The sequence below is a fragment of the Aphis gossypii genome, chromosome X, assembly GCF_020184175.1.
Source record: "Aphis gossypii isolate Hap1 chromosome X, ASM2018417v2, whole genome shotgun sequence".
NCBI classification, from domain to species: Eukaryota; Metazoa; Arthropoda; class Insecta; order Hemiptera; family Aphididae; genus Aphis; species Aphis gossypii.
This window is the reverse complement of record NC_065533.1, coordinates 5097237-5111766: the sequence shown is the minus strand read 5'-3', so window position 1 is coordinate 5111766 and position 14530 is coordinate 5097237. Positions and strand designations below refer to the sequence as shown.

General features: G+C 26.3%; 1 long non-coding RNA gene across 1 annotated transcript in view; it reads left to right on the top strand.

Annotated features, from left to right (window-relative positions):
- The window catches only part of LOC126552906 (uncharacterized), a 76192-nt gene that overhangs the window by 13541 nt on the left and 48121 nt on the right, over nt 1-14530 (top strand). The window contains exon 2 of the long non-coding RNA XR_007606358.1: nt 10030-10200. This is a non-coding gene — a long non-coding RNA (uncharacterized LOC126552906). The remainder of the gene's footprint in view (nt 1-10029; nt 10201-14530) is intronic.

Sequence of the window (14530 nt, the reverse complement as noted above, 5' to 3'; positions counted from 1 at the left end):
TGCACTATGCATTATTTCGCATTTAATATATACATATATACGATACTTGTGTCATGATATAATTCTACCGGCTACAGACGAGTTTTGTGGATCGAATAGAGTAGTATGAACGAAGCATTTCGCAGTTTGTCGACCGTTTCGACTTTCGAATCGGAGGATTATCCATAAAATTGTTTTACTTTTTTTTCGCACTTGATCCACAAAACAAAAGTGAAGAGTAACTTGAATAATTTATGCTTAAAAATGTATTATAGATAGGTACTCCAATGTGAAAGCACTGCGACTCTAATATTAAGAGCCCACGTGTACACGTGTACGATATAGATACTGCACGCTGTACTATACGTCTCTTTTCAATATAATATACTACAATACTTTATTACTTTGTATTATGTATTTAGGTAATATAAACTTCCTATCAGTCATTATTATATCACCAGAGTACAAAAAAAAAAAAAAACGTTTTTTTAGGTAGGTATTTATGATATGCCATAAAAAAAGAACCCTGAGGGATTCAGGCGTCTGTTATAATATCACTCGTGTGGCTAGTGTAAAACCATTGATCGAGTGTTAGATGTTTAACTATTAAAGTATATACAATATATAGATTATAATATTTTTTTATCTTATAGTCAATAAATGTAATTATTGTATACATATTCGCTATTTTTTTTTCTGGATAGTATTACGCTCAATACACACATTAAACATTGTAAAAATATCATTTCGTGACAACCTAAATACAATGATAGTCTACTGTTATCGAGTGATTTGTTACATCTGCTGAAGGTCAATTCTACCAACGACTTATCGTCAAAAAATTTTATCGGAATAAATAACCGTCAAAATATTACCGTAAGTAATCATTTTGTCGTCGTACACCCATACCATAACCTAACCCATACCAATCCTATGACTTTCTAAAGGTTTTCCCTCGTTCTGATCGAAATGATTATTCAATATAAATTATAATCAATAACGATGACTTTTGAAAATCAAATGCACACTATTTTCTCTGGTATATATATATATTTACAATCCGGATGATAACGGCCAACATAGACTCTCCTGATGATTGTGTTATGAGTAGATGCAGTTATACGATAGACATTAATTTGTCAATATTTGAGTGTAGTGATGTTTGCACCACGTAGAATATAGTTTAATAAATATATTTATTTTTTCAACTGTCTAACTATTTATACTTACTTAATTACATATAGATACTATATAAATACAATTGATATTATTATTTTCATTTCATCTTTCACTTTTGTTTTAGAGAAATACATTTTCTTATAAACTTAAAACTTATTATTTCGTAAAAAAAAATGGTAAAAAAACCATGAACAATATTAAACATATAATTTCGTTTTCTACAAGTATTGATGATGATATTATAATTTCATAAATTTAAGAACTATTATTAGTAATCGATTACTTTGAAAATATAAGTAGGTAGGTACACAAGTGTAAGCAGAAAAGACTCGACACGGCCTTAAGTTTTCTTTTTTTGGCCGTATTCTTATTTCTAGTTGTTTTTAGTGGATGAAAAAATTATTATTAATCACTATATACAACGTTGTAATTGGTTTACAGATACAAATTTTCGATTTGTTTGATGTAATATTCTTTGATTTAGTAAAAATTTTCCACCATATTTGTATTTATTATTATTATTATTTTTTTATATGAGTGTTACACAATTATTTAAGCATGACTACCATAGAAATCAGTATAAAAGTATTCTGGTATGTGATGATCATGCTACAGTGAGATCAGTTTAATGTGATCATCACTGGTTAGTGGTTTATAAAAATAAAATGTTATTAAAATGAACAAATAAATAACTAAACCACATAATAATAATATATTAATAAATAATATAATGGTTATTTTAGTTGATACTATAATCACAGGTGGCCGAATAATGTTATCACTTTAATTGATTTTATTTAGAATTTAATACTTACCTAAATAATAAAAAAACAGAGCTGATTATAATCTTAATATGATATTATCTGTTATAACTTATATTACATAGTATACACAGAATTTCAAAATTAAATTGACTAAGTTTTACATACTTTTGAAGCGATACCCGGTAAATAAATAACTGATTTGTAAGATTTGAAAAGTTTTAATGAAAAATCAAGAAGAATAATGATAAAGATGGCGTGTGGTGAGGAAATATCCATCACTAAAAATAAAAAAATCTAGAACTGTCGTAAATAAACTAAAAAAGGTTATTCAAAAGTGATACGAAAAGCTATTAATTATTCCATACATTACAATAGTAGGTAGGTACCACAAAAAAAGTTACCAAAATTACATAATACAATTATAATATGTGTTAATATAATGGCATTGTTATAATGTAGTTTCTTTTAATTTAATTTGACCGATATCATCACAATTGAAATGTTGTTATATATTTAGCAAAACCTACCTTAAAAGTACCTACCTATACAAGCATCAATGAGTTTGGTGAAAAACTTAACAAACGGGAACCGGCTAATATCTACGCATTAGCTGTAGATTGGAATCTTTACTTTTGAGTCTAGTTTAAATACATTTACAGTTACATATGAACCTACCAACAAAACACTCTATTATAATTTATATATAAATATATTAAAACATAAAAGGGTTGATTATTTGCTATGATGGTTAATAAAAATATTTTTAAATTAAGAACCATAGAACTTAAAGCGAAACTATTGGTTCCATAATTTAAATTAGAACATAAAAAAAAAAAAAAATTATTTACTTTATAAGAATTATCTATTATAAGTTATAATAGTTCGACCTTCCATTCAACAGTTTGAAATTTTTTTTTAATAATATAATATGTATAAAATATAAATTTTTAGTAGGTAATAATATGTACAAGATATGTTTTTTTTAAATTAAATTTTAATAAGTATGTATTTTTTAATTAATAATAAATGCATATTAAAGCGCATATTTTGATATTTTTTGGTGCATATGTATGCACATATTTTTAAGATTTTAAGCACATAAAGTCCCGTGCCCTGATTATAACAATTATAATATACTATTTACTCATCATGATTTATCAAGTATAAAAATGCTTTGATGGTTGTATGAATTTTATTGGTTGCATGACTTGAAAATGTATGATGTAAAATATCTGTGAAAATGACCTATCAAATTAAAAATTTTTAGTTTAAGTTTTTTCAATCATAAGTAAATATTTGTAAGTATCAATCGTATATAAAAATTTCAAATTTGTAAGTTCAGCTGTTTTAAATTATCCACAAAAGTTTAAATCGAGCTTAACTTTTTTGTGGGAAAGTTATATATAGTTATATAATATGTCAGTGTTGAATAATTCATATAAATAATACACTATAGAGTGTCGATTATGAATGTCTTGGTGGCTATGAAGTCCGTGATCATAAATTTAAAAATCTTTATAAAAAAAAAAAATTATTCTATTTTACCTGAAATGAAAATTGTAGCATAAGCTATTGCCTATCAATAATCGAAATATAATTAATATATCACTTTTAATACTTGATAACTTCGTTTTGTTTATGTTTGGCTATTTTGGCAGACTGATGCAACTCGCAAAAATACACCAGCTATACAGCAATAACGATTAATTCTAGTGAACTTGAGTTTTAAATTTAAATTTTAATGATTTTTAGAATTTATATAATATTATTATATTTACTAAATATATAGTTTTTTGCTATGTAATAACAGTTTTGAACAATACGTTATTTATAAAGCGCTAAAAAATAAATATATTTCTCCAAAATCATGGAGAATGAGGAGGTAAGGAGGACCCCTCACTAGTCATTTCAGTAAATATTTTTAACTAACTTTGAAGAGATTACGACGTGTATTATTCGGGGGTCCGAAAGAGCCCAACAGATTTGATATATTTTTCCGAGCTTAACGTTCGTCGTTCGAATAAACATTATATTATGTCACAATAATAATGTCAACAAAGCACTCACCTCAGACAGTACAGCAACTGAGTTTATGAGTTCCGTGGAAATTTCTATGGACAAAGCGCTGAATAGGCCGTCTCATATACATCTGAGTTCACTTTTATTGGGAATCTTTAAGGTATCGGAATTCAAATCTGTTTCATTCAAACGACGCAGTTTTAAGTTCCAAATAACACATAATACATCACTCGCATCACTACACGGCCTATATGACACAATTAAACAGAAACCACTATTAAACAAACTCAATTCAAAATGTAAACATACCTTTAATAAACGAGAACAAACTCGATTCATTATAGTTTCAAATGTAACAATGGCGTTGACGTATTAAACAAATCATTTGGTTATTCGAGCAAACCACTTAAACAAATTGTAGTCAAAAACCACAACGACGTGTAATTCGTTTAAACAATAACCAAACTCGCGTAAAATTTCAAAAATAAAAAAATTGATAAATATTAGGTTAGGTAATAAAATTGAGTCATAAACTAATTCAGACATAAGTCACAGACATAGTCACATTGACAATAATACAATATATTATTTAAAAACATAATATAAATATTACTTATAATAGTTCATCAGCATTCACTACAAATTAATAAAAGAAATATAATAGTTAAAAATATTTACTTGATAATTATTTTTGTTTTATAAAAAGTAATAATAATTCTCAAGAATTATAATTAAAATATAAAATTTAATATTTTAATATTATAATTGTTAATTAATAATATTTTTTGTGTAATTAAAAATGTGTATAGTAAGAAATGTTCACAACAAGAATAGTAATAAGAATAACAGCATTAAGGCATTAAAAAATGTTGCTGTTAAGAGACGTTTGTGAATGTACAACATTATATTTTCATACCTACCAAAATTACAATTAATTGAATGTATATGATAAGAACATTGAATAGAAAATGTTTTTTCCTGTCAAGTTCACACAAAAAAATAACTCAACATTATTAATGGGCAAAATATTAAATAATATTATTTTTTTTTCAATCACTATACTTTCTTATTCTGAAATACTTAAAAATCGTAGAAAAATCCTAAAATAATCAAAAAAAATTGCAAAAAAAAATAAAACAATTATTTTATTTATAAAGTAACTTATGTAATAAATTATAATTATTATATTTTAATGTGAAATATAAGAAATTTAAATAACTAAATCGAACTACCATTTTATTTCCAACAAATTTTAATTTTTTTAATATGATTAATTTATTGTGAATTTTATATTATATTCTATATAAAAAAATTATTTAAGTTGACCTAGCACATATAAGTATACAATCATATGTAATATAATAATATATACATATATCATATATAATGTTTGATATTTTAAGTTTCTAAACATGATTAATGACTTATGAAAAATGTTGTATTGCATTATCCAACTAAAATACAATAATTTTATCATTTTGAAACAAAAAAAAAAATTAAAAAGTAGAACATTTCAAATGTCTAACGTCAACTATAACTATGTAAAGACTAAAGAGGTACATTTGACATTTCAATTAATTCAGTTTTCCTTTTTCATTTGTTGCCTTTTGTCTTTTAAACATTATATAAAATATGTAATAATAATATCCTGCTAAAAGGTCATGTTTGCAAACATTACATTTATTAAATTTTGATACATACACATTTACATACGAGTACACGAATACATATTACATATAATGCGTAGGTTACAATCGTTTCAATTATACATCCTTTTGCGTTTCGAACTTGTTTCGAAGTGAACTTTTATGTTATATCGTGTAGGTGTATAATAGGTTTTGTAATTATACATATGAGACCCATACGAATAAAAGTCATTCATGATATCCGAGTCTGTTCGCAACTGAAATAAAAGCTGAGATCAAACACCAATAACCCATGTTAGTTTATTCTTCAAGCCCTATAATCAAAATCCAAAAAACTATTAAAAAACTCATCGAGTAACAAATTCATACCAATATGATGTATATTTACAGATGTATAACTAAGAAGGCGAAAAAGTATACGCGATGTATACACATCGGCGTACAAAAGACAAAATCCATGTAGGTGTATTGCTTGAAATTAACCATCTACTTTACTGAATTTATAATAAGTAACTTATATAGCTATATATTTAAATATTTGGGTATAATTCGTACAAACGATGAACTACATTTCTCGTTTTTTAACAATAAATCTGACTACGTTGCAATATTTTTTACAGTAGGTAACAATTATTGATAAATTGCCACATCATAAAACCGACGTATAATATTGTCCGAAATTAGTTTCATGTACCGATCGGTTAGATTAGTATTTCAATAGATATACATATAATATTACCGTCATTAATTAATATTGTATTATGTTATTTGTTAATTATTTAACTGTGAAACTATAATGACAATGGTTCGGTTAAAACCATACATCTCACTGCCAACTGTGAATAAAAATTAAAAAATAAATTATAGCCCAAGTGTGTGAACGAGAACCACCCTAAGATATATATTTTATATCATTATCGTATAATGACGTGTATACTGTACCCTATATACGTTGTACTTGTGGGACAATCGCACGTGCGCAGAAAGAGCCGCGTCATAAAACGGCCGCCGAAGTGTCATAAACGACATAAACCATCAGGACGGTTGAATAAAAAAGTGACGAGAGATTATGTGGTGGAAAGGAGGGCCGTGGTGAGAGATGGCGATGGATATCACGATATAACGTTATAGAACTTGCACAGATAAAACGCGCGATGATAAAATATAAAGCGCGTAAATAATAATAATAATATATATTGTATCATGACCGCGGTTGTCGATAATAGGTAATTTATGCGCTCGACGATGACGTCGGTTGGAGTGTGAAACGTAAAAAAAAAAAATATAGAAAAAATATAAAGCGAGACGAGAAGCGTATTAATGGTTATTCACTTGCTACAGTGTTATACGCGCACACATACAGGGTGACTCGCTCAGCAATCTCGCCCGCCGTTTTGTTGATATTATTATACATTATAATACATACATGTATTTGTCCAAATTCTGTTTTTCTTTATTTTTTTTGAGTTTTTTGAGTTTTTTATAGTATATATATACCTAAAGAGCATATGAAGGGCTTGGAACAACAACCAGGTAAATCCACTTTTTTTAATTGTTCAGGGCTGATAAAAATCCGCTTCGTTCTATGATTAAACGATAATTTTTCTATTAATCACATGATAAAAAATAATACTGTGGACTTAGATTTTAGTCAACTATATTTTTCTTTAGACAAAAGTTGTCCAAAGTTATGAAACCTACGGATTTATCTGGTTATTGCGCCAAAAATATTGCTTTTTGAGGGTATACTTATAGTAATATTAAAAAAATTTGCCAAAAAATTAAAAATTTCAATTTTATTACTTTGAAATACATATAATAAAACAGTACCTTAGGTTTTAAATTAAGTTAGGTAGGTATAACAAAACAAGTGGCATACAATTTATTATATTCACAAAAGCTAAATAAAATTTTTGTTTGGTAAAATATTTGTCGAATTTATCTAGTTGTTGAACCCAAATGTATGCAATTTTATCTTACACAATAATTCACGAAAAAGTGCATTTTCGAAAAAAGTTCATTTACCTGGTTGTAGTTCCAAACCCTTGAAATTAGTTTCGAATATTTAAAATTTGTATGCCATTTATAGTTTTTTTAGTACAATTACTAAAACATAGTTAGTAAACTTTTTTTCAAAATATATTTGCCTTCTTTTTTATCTTAAATATTGTTTAGAAGACGGTTTTATTGAAAATTACTAATGTTGACGGGTCTAAAATTATGAAATTCTAATTAGTAGTTTCAGTGTTGCTATTACACTTTGAATAGGTACTGAGAAAATATACACTATATTATAGTAGTGTTTGATAATCAACAATAATAACGAAAATATCATAAATATAAAATAGATTTAGTTAAATAATTTTTCTATTAAGAAAATATGTAGAAATTACCACACGGTCCACACGTAATATTAATACACAAATTATATCGATTACTGCGTGAATCGGACCCGGTCAGCACGTGCTGCAGGACCCGCGTTACGGATATGCGTAGAAATATATTCGTAGACCTTTGCGAGCGAATTGAGAAAACGTCTTAACTCTAATTTCTCCAAGACTATTATCTTGGATAACATTTAATAGTACCTAAGTAAAGTTTAATGGTTCAAAAATAGAACGCTTGAATTTTAACATAATATTATGTACAATTTCCCAAAACGCATTTGTTTAACAATTATTAACAGTTAACACTTAACAGTAAATATATAGGGTAGACGGGTGGTGTAGTGGTAGTATCAATTTGAATAAAACAAGTTTATATCGTAGAATTACAGGAAGTTTACTTAATGTTTTGAAAAATCTAAATGTTTAAAAACATGATCTTTTGACTTTTATAGTACGCGGAAAATTCTAAAAATCAGTATAAGTATTTCAATAAATGGAGTAAACACATACCCATGAGTATACCCATGATAGTGAATCATAACCCTGTTCTTATAAACCTAGTAATATTTATTGTATTGCTTCAATTTATAGTTTTCATACCTACTCATGATTTAGATACAGGATGGTAACAAAAAAAAAAGAGCCGGAAACAGTTAAACATGTACCATAAACTCATCTCCCATTTTATAACCTAAACATATATAATACATACATATCAATAACAGATGTTCAAGACCAATTGTTTCGTTTTATTAGTCTTAAATTAAACATTTACAAATCTCTTTATTTTGGCTGTCACTGTAATAACTTAAACTTCTTATATTTAAATGTACTATAGCAGGTCAAAAACACGGATTCTTGTTACACTTTTTTAAGACCTATAAATGGAGAAATATTAATTTGTTTAATTTATTCAATATGTTTAAGGAATATTTTACTTAAATAATGTTAATTTTGTTAATATTGGTTTTAATTTTTTGATGGTTAAGTACCTATACATTTTATAGTAGAAAAATAGTTTCAATCTTCAATTTAAAGAGAAGTTTTTGATAGAAAGCTGGATCTAATTACCTAGCAAATTTTGGGGAAGTCAAAACTAAATACTACATGTAGCAATTTTTTTAAATAATTAATAAAACCAAAAAATATTGTTTACGCAAACCCAGTTGGCAGTTTTGACCAACTGATTTTGTTTTTAAATTTAAATTTAAATTTAATTAAAAAATAAATAACCATATAGATTTGAAAATTTCACCCAATATTCTTAAAATAAGCCTTTAATGGGAATGATAAAAATTTCAAAATATTTTGACTCATTTTTTTTTTTTTAAATTATTATGATTACATTTTGGTTTATGAGTAAAAACACTAAAAAATTGTTATATATAGTTGTTCTTACAAAAAACAAAAAATGTCTAAAATACGATATCGATATTTGTTTTTTATACGTATATTAGAAGTTTTTTTGAAATTTATCAAAATCAAGAAAATTAGTAAATTACTTAGTACCTACTTGAAAATACATACATTTCTTTTTTATTATACCTACCTATATACTATGTATGATATTCTAGAATTTAATACAAATTAGGTACTTCAACAATTTTCCTGAGGCAAAGATTTGTGTTTGTAACTAATAAGTTAATATAATATATTTATTTTTCTTAAAACGTTATATTATGTACGAGATATTATGGAATTTAGTGATTAATGACATATCAACGTCTACCAATCTGTCGGGTATTACCTATATAACTTATTTTTCATTTTTACCTATGATTATCTACATTGTCTTCGGAAGGGAGAGTCTGGATATTAAAATATTTGCACACACAAATATGAAATATGCATATTACCAACCTATATAGAATGTTGTTTTTATTGATACGTATAAATCCAAAATCTAATTATTTGAATGCGATAGCAGTGTCATAATGCCAATTACGTCGTTAGCTTGTTACCGATAACTTGTATATTTTTGCGTGTGCTGCACAGCTAGAATATTCTATAACAATCCCGTTCGATTGGTTCTAAAATATACTTTTTTTTTTTTAGGCCACTGTACTATAAAATGCTGCTGTGCATTCAGACCAACTGACAAACATGACAAACTGCAGCAATAAATATTATATATATATATACAAGCAAAATATTCGTTCGAGCAAGACGAATGGAAAAACGGGATGTTTGCTCGTCGCCAACAATCTTGGACCTTGAAAAAACAGGGTGAGTGAGAATAAATTACCTCTCTCCTTGCAGCCGTTTTCGATGTGTATTTTCGTTTTAATTATATTCCTTTTGAATCTGAAACGATCACATTCTTTCAAACGTTTGAAACATACGCCGATAGAACTGCCTTATACGAGTACAACAATTTTTTAACGTTTCTGGTATATTCGATCTTAACGTAAATGTTTTTAAGCGTTCATTAATAGCAGTAGGTGTTTGTTTTAATTCATTTTCTCCGTTGATCTATCCGTAGACCGTACAGCCATCATAGTCTATTTTTTATTACCATATACTTATGAAAATTAAACTCGCAAAGGTTAAAAAACATTCTACTCTATAACATTGAAGTATAAGTACTTCTACGTCGAGTACTTGGCATTAGTTATAGTTATCGACCCTATTAGCTATACACACCATTAGATGATTTTTTTTTTATTCTGTATAGGTACAACAATTTTACATGAGTATTGATCTGTGATCGATGAGCATATTATACATAGGTATACATCATACAGCCACTCGATCATAATAAATTTATAATATTTAGGCCATACGATGTATACATACTCGTAATTTAGTAATTATAGTGTTTTGTATTACTATTTACTAATCACTATTAATGAGTATATTAACATGTTTCAATATATTGATAGGTAGGTAATAGGTAGTAATACCTACTTATTTGGTACACTTCAATAACTTGTATAATTATACTCAAAGACCTATTATCATTTATTACGATCATGAGAATCCGCCGTATAGATTTATTTTCTCGGTTACGAATTATAAATATTTGTACTTTGTGTCCAATCATGATATTATATTACTTTAAATAAATTCATACAGCCAAATTTACTATAATTTTGAAGTGTAAAAAATTATATAATATAATTATAACTCAGATTGGTTAAGTACAGCTGTAGAAATTAGAAATGTAGAATAAAGACTTTAAAAGAATTTAAATTTACTTACAGTTCGTACTTAGTACATACTCGTACACTAATATTTAGTTTCTTGACCATTCACCAAATATTTTTTGCCATTACACAAATACCCATTACATTCCACGAAAAGTAAGTCTTTCGACTTTATATTTTATCAAAAAAGCACTTTTATCCAAACAACACAGTATAATAAATATTTATATAGATAAAAAATGTGATCTCTTCGAATTATTTCGATAATAATAAAAATGTACAACACATAACATTACTTTATTAGCCAGGTCCCGTCCGAGGAGGGGTGGAACTAGTATATAAGAGCCCATCTATTTTAGTGGGGGCCATTGAAATGAATTTGTAATATATTTATTTTTTTTTTTTTCAAAAGAGTTTGTCCCATAAATATAATAAATTAATAAATAAAAAGTTGAATAAGTTAATAATATACATACTTATTACATTTTAGAACAAAGTAATAGATTTCTCTCATTTTGTTAATAGCTATCACTATTTTGATAATAACGTCATATTAAAACATATATTGCATGCATTGTCACATAGCACTGGCCACAGAATAAAATTATAATTTTGCTAATAAATTCTGCGCAAATCACATAAATAATATTATCCAAGTGTTTTTAGATATTTGATTTCGATATTTAATGATATTCTAATATTCTATGTAGAAAGGAGCTTAATAATATGTTTGTTGAATTGGATTAAAAGTTTAAAAATCAATTTTCTACGGATTTTTTTCAAGTTAATAAAGCCTTTGAAGAAATAGCGCATGGTTAAATATAGACAATAATACCATTAATTAATAAGCATATTATGCATTACCAATATATAGTAATATATTATAAGCATATATAGTTTATATCACAGCGAACTCTAGATATTAATAACAATTGTCCCATTATAGCGCCTAAGCATTGCACATAAATTTTAAGTCGATAGTCATCGACACCAAATCTTGAGTAGGTACATTTAACTCATAACGATAAGTATTGGTTATCCTATATTAATTGTCGTCAACAATAGGCACGACTGCACGAGTAAGAATAAACGATTTATACATTTTTAATCAAACAATTTTTTTTTCGTTGTAGTCGTACACTTAAATCCTGAATTACCAAAATACACTAGTCTTAACTCTTAATCACTGTTTTTTTACACTGACATTCCTATATTATCACTTTTATATAAGTTATTCGATAACGTCGATAACGATCTTATCCACTCTGTAACGTCCACATTGCTAAGCAAATAGGTATATTTACTAGATCACCAAACACGCGTGCGTTTGGAATATTGCCAGTGGTTCTCAATATTTAAAAATAAAAATGTACTTTCAAAAATATTTACACAACTCATATACTATATAGTATTACATTTTAATTAAAAACTTGTAACGTCAACAACATTATAGACTATATGTATATATATATATATATATATATACTATTTTTTGGATCTAGTGTTTTTAGAACTTAATAGCTTATAGGCGTAAGGTACACGTTGATTTTTATAGTTGTTACATCAGCTTAAAATGTTTTATACTAAATTCCGAAGTATTAATAGTTTCCTGGCGCAAAGTGTATTGTCGTAAATATAACAACTAATGGTTTTTAGCTTATATTTTAATGACTTACCTAATTGCACATGACACATGATTTTATTCTTAAATTCATTGCTCTGCTCAGAACCTAAAAATATATAAATCATAAATCTAAAATAATTACATTAAATTGTCATATTATGTTGTTAAATTCTGAGAAGAGGGACAAATGTATTAATTTTATACTTTTGTTTTGTCTGTATACACAATAGTTTTTTAATTTTCAACTTTAAGAGTGGTTTTTAATAATAAATTGAATATTTTTTGTAATTTAGAAGAGTATTTTTAAAAACAAAAAAAAAAAAAAAATATTAAAATAAAACAAAACAAAATTTTTACTCAAATTCAATTTTTGACAAAAAAAAAATAGAAATAGAATTTATTTTTTTTCATTACAAGACAATAACGAATAGTGAATAATAGGTAGATACTTATTCGTTATCGATTTACTAAAATAACTCATTTAATAACTCAAAAATATTTTGACTATTTTTTAGTTTTTAATGTATATATTTTTAATTTATTTATAATTTGAAATATAATTTGTTATATTTGAATTTAAAGTTCAAATTTTAACTTTTTGACCAAGAGAGTTTTAAAAATATATACAAACATTAAAAACTTATCAAAATTACATATTTTCAAAGTATGAACGATATTCATTATTTTGTTATAGTTCAAAAATATTATTCGTGAAGACATAAAACTTAAATATTATTATTTATTAAATTGTATAGGTATACCGTATACACACAATGATATATTTTTAAATGAAATGTCTTCGACAAAAATTAATTCAATCTTATTAACAGTAATAGAAATATCAAAAACTTGAACATGAAATATACCTCTAATTCGTCTAGGATCGGAATCATTTTTCTCTTACAATGATAAACCATTTAATTCAAATGTTTTACATTTATCACTGTGACCCATTAAACACCTATCATACACCAGAGCGGTACCCATTTGTCTACTTTTTTTACTATTGAAAAGCCACCATTCGGAACAAAATTTATTTGCTAAATCCACCCATAATATAGAGGTATAAATCACGAAACAAAAATCCATTTTAGTTCAAATTTTCATAATTAAACCGAAAGTAAATTTTAGCACTCATTTATCAGTCTCATTTAACTACGGTCTAACAGATTAATAAGACTATAATGAAGCGAGTAGTGTTGAGAAATTTGAACTTTATTCAATTAAACAATGGATAAGTTTTTATAAAATCTTTTAAAGTTACCATACATTTGGGAAAGATTGTCAAATCCAACCAACTCATGACAAACAGAAGATTAAAGTCAAGCATGAGGCGGTGGTGATTGGTGAAGATCCAAAGTAAGAATCGTCTTAGAACTCTCTCTAACACCGTAATATTATGATTCCTCGACGTTATGAATAGACCACTAAATTATGTACCTACTTAGGTCACTAATTATTTTCATAGGTTTATTTACTGTTTGTCAGGTTATACTCTAAATGATAGATGGCTTAAAAAACAAAAACAAATACGAGTAATTGTCAAGTGTCAATGCTACTAAGTGCTTTTATAATCCTGGCAAAACTATTAGGCATGACTAATGGATCGTTAGTACCATAATTAATAGTCTTATAAGTTAGATTATTAATAACTAGTGATGTAAAAAAATTTAAGACAAGTATAGTAGTATAGCAATAGTAAAAAAATATAAAATTTAAGTCCAAAAACATATTTCTAGTGTAGTTAAAGATATGATATTTATCAATAAAAAGGAATATGGTAGAT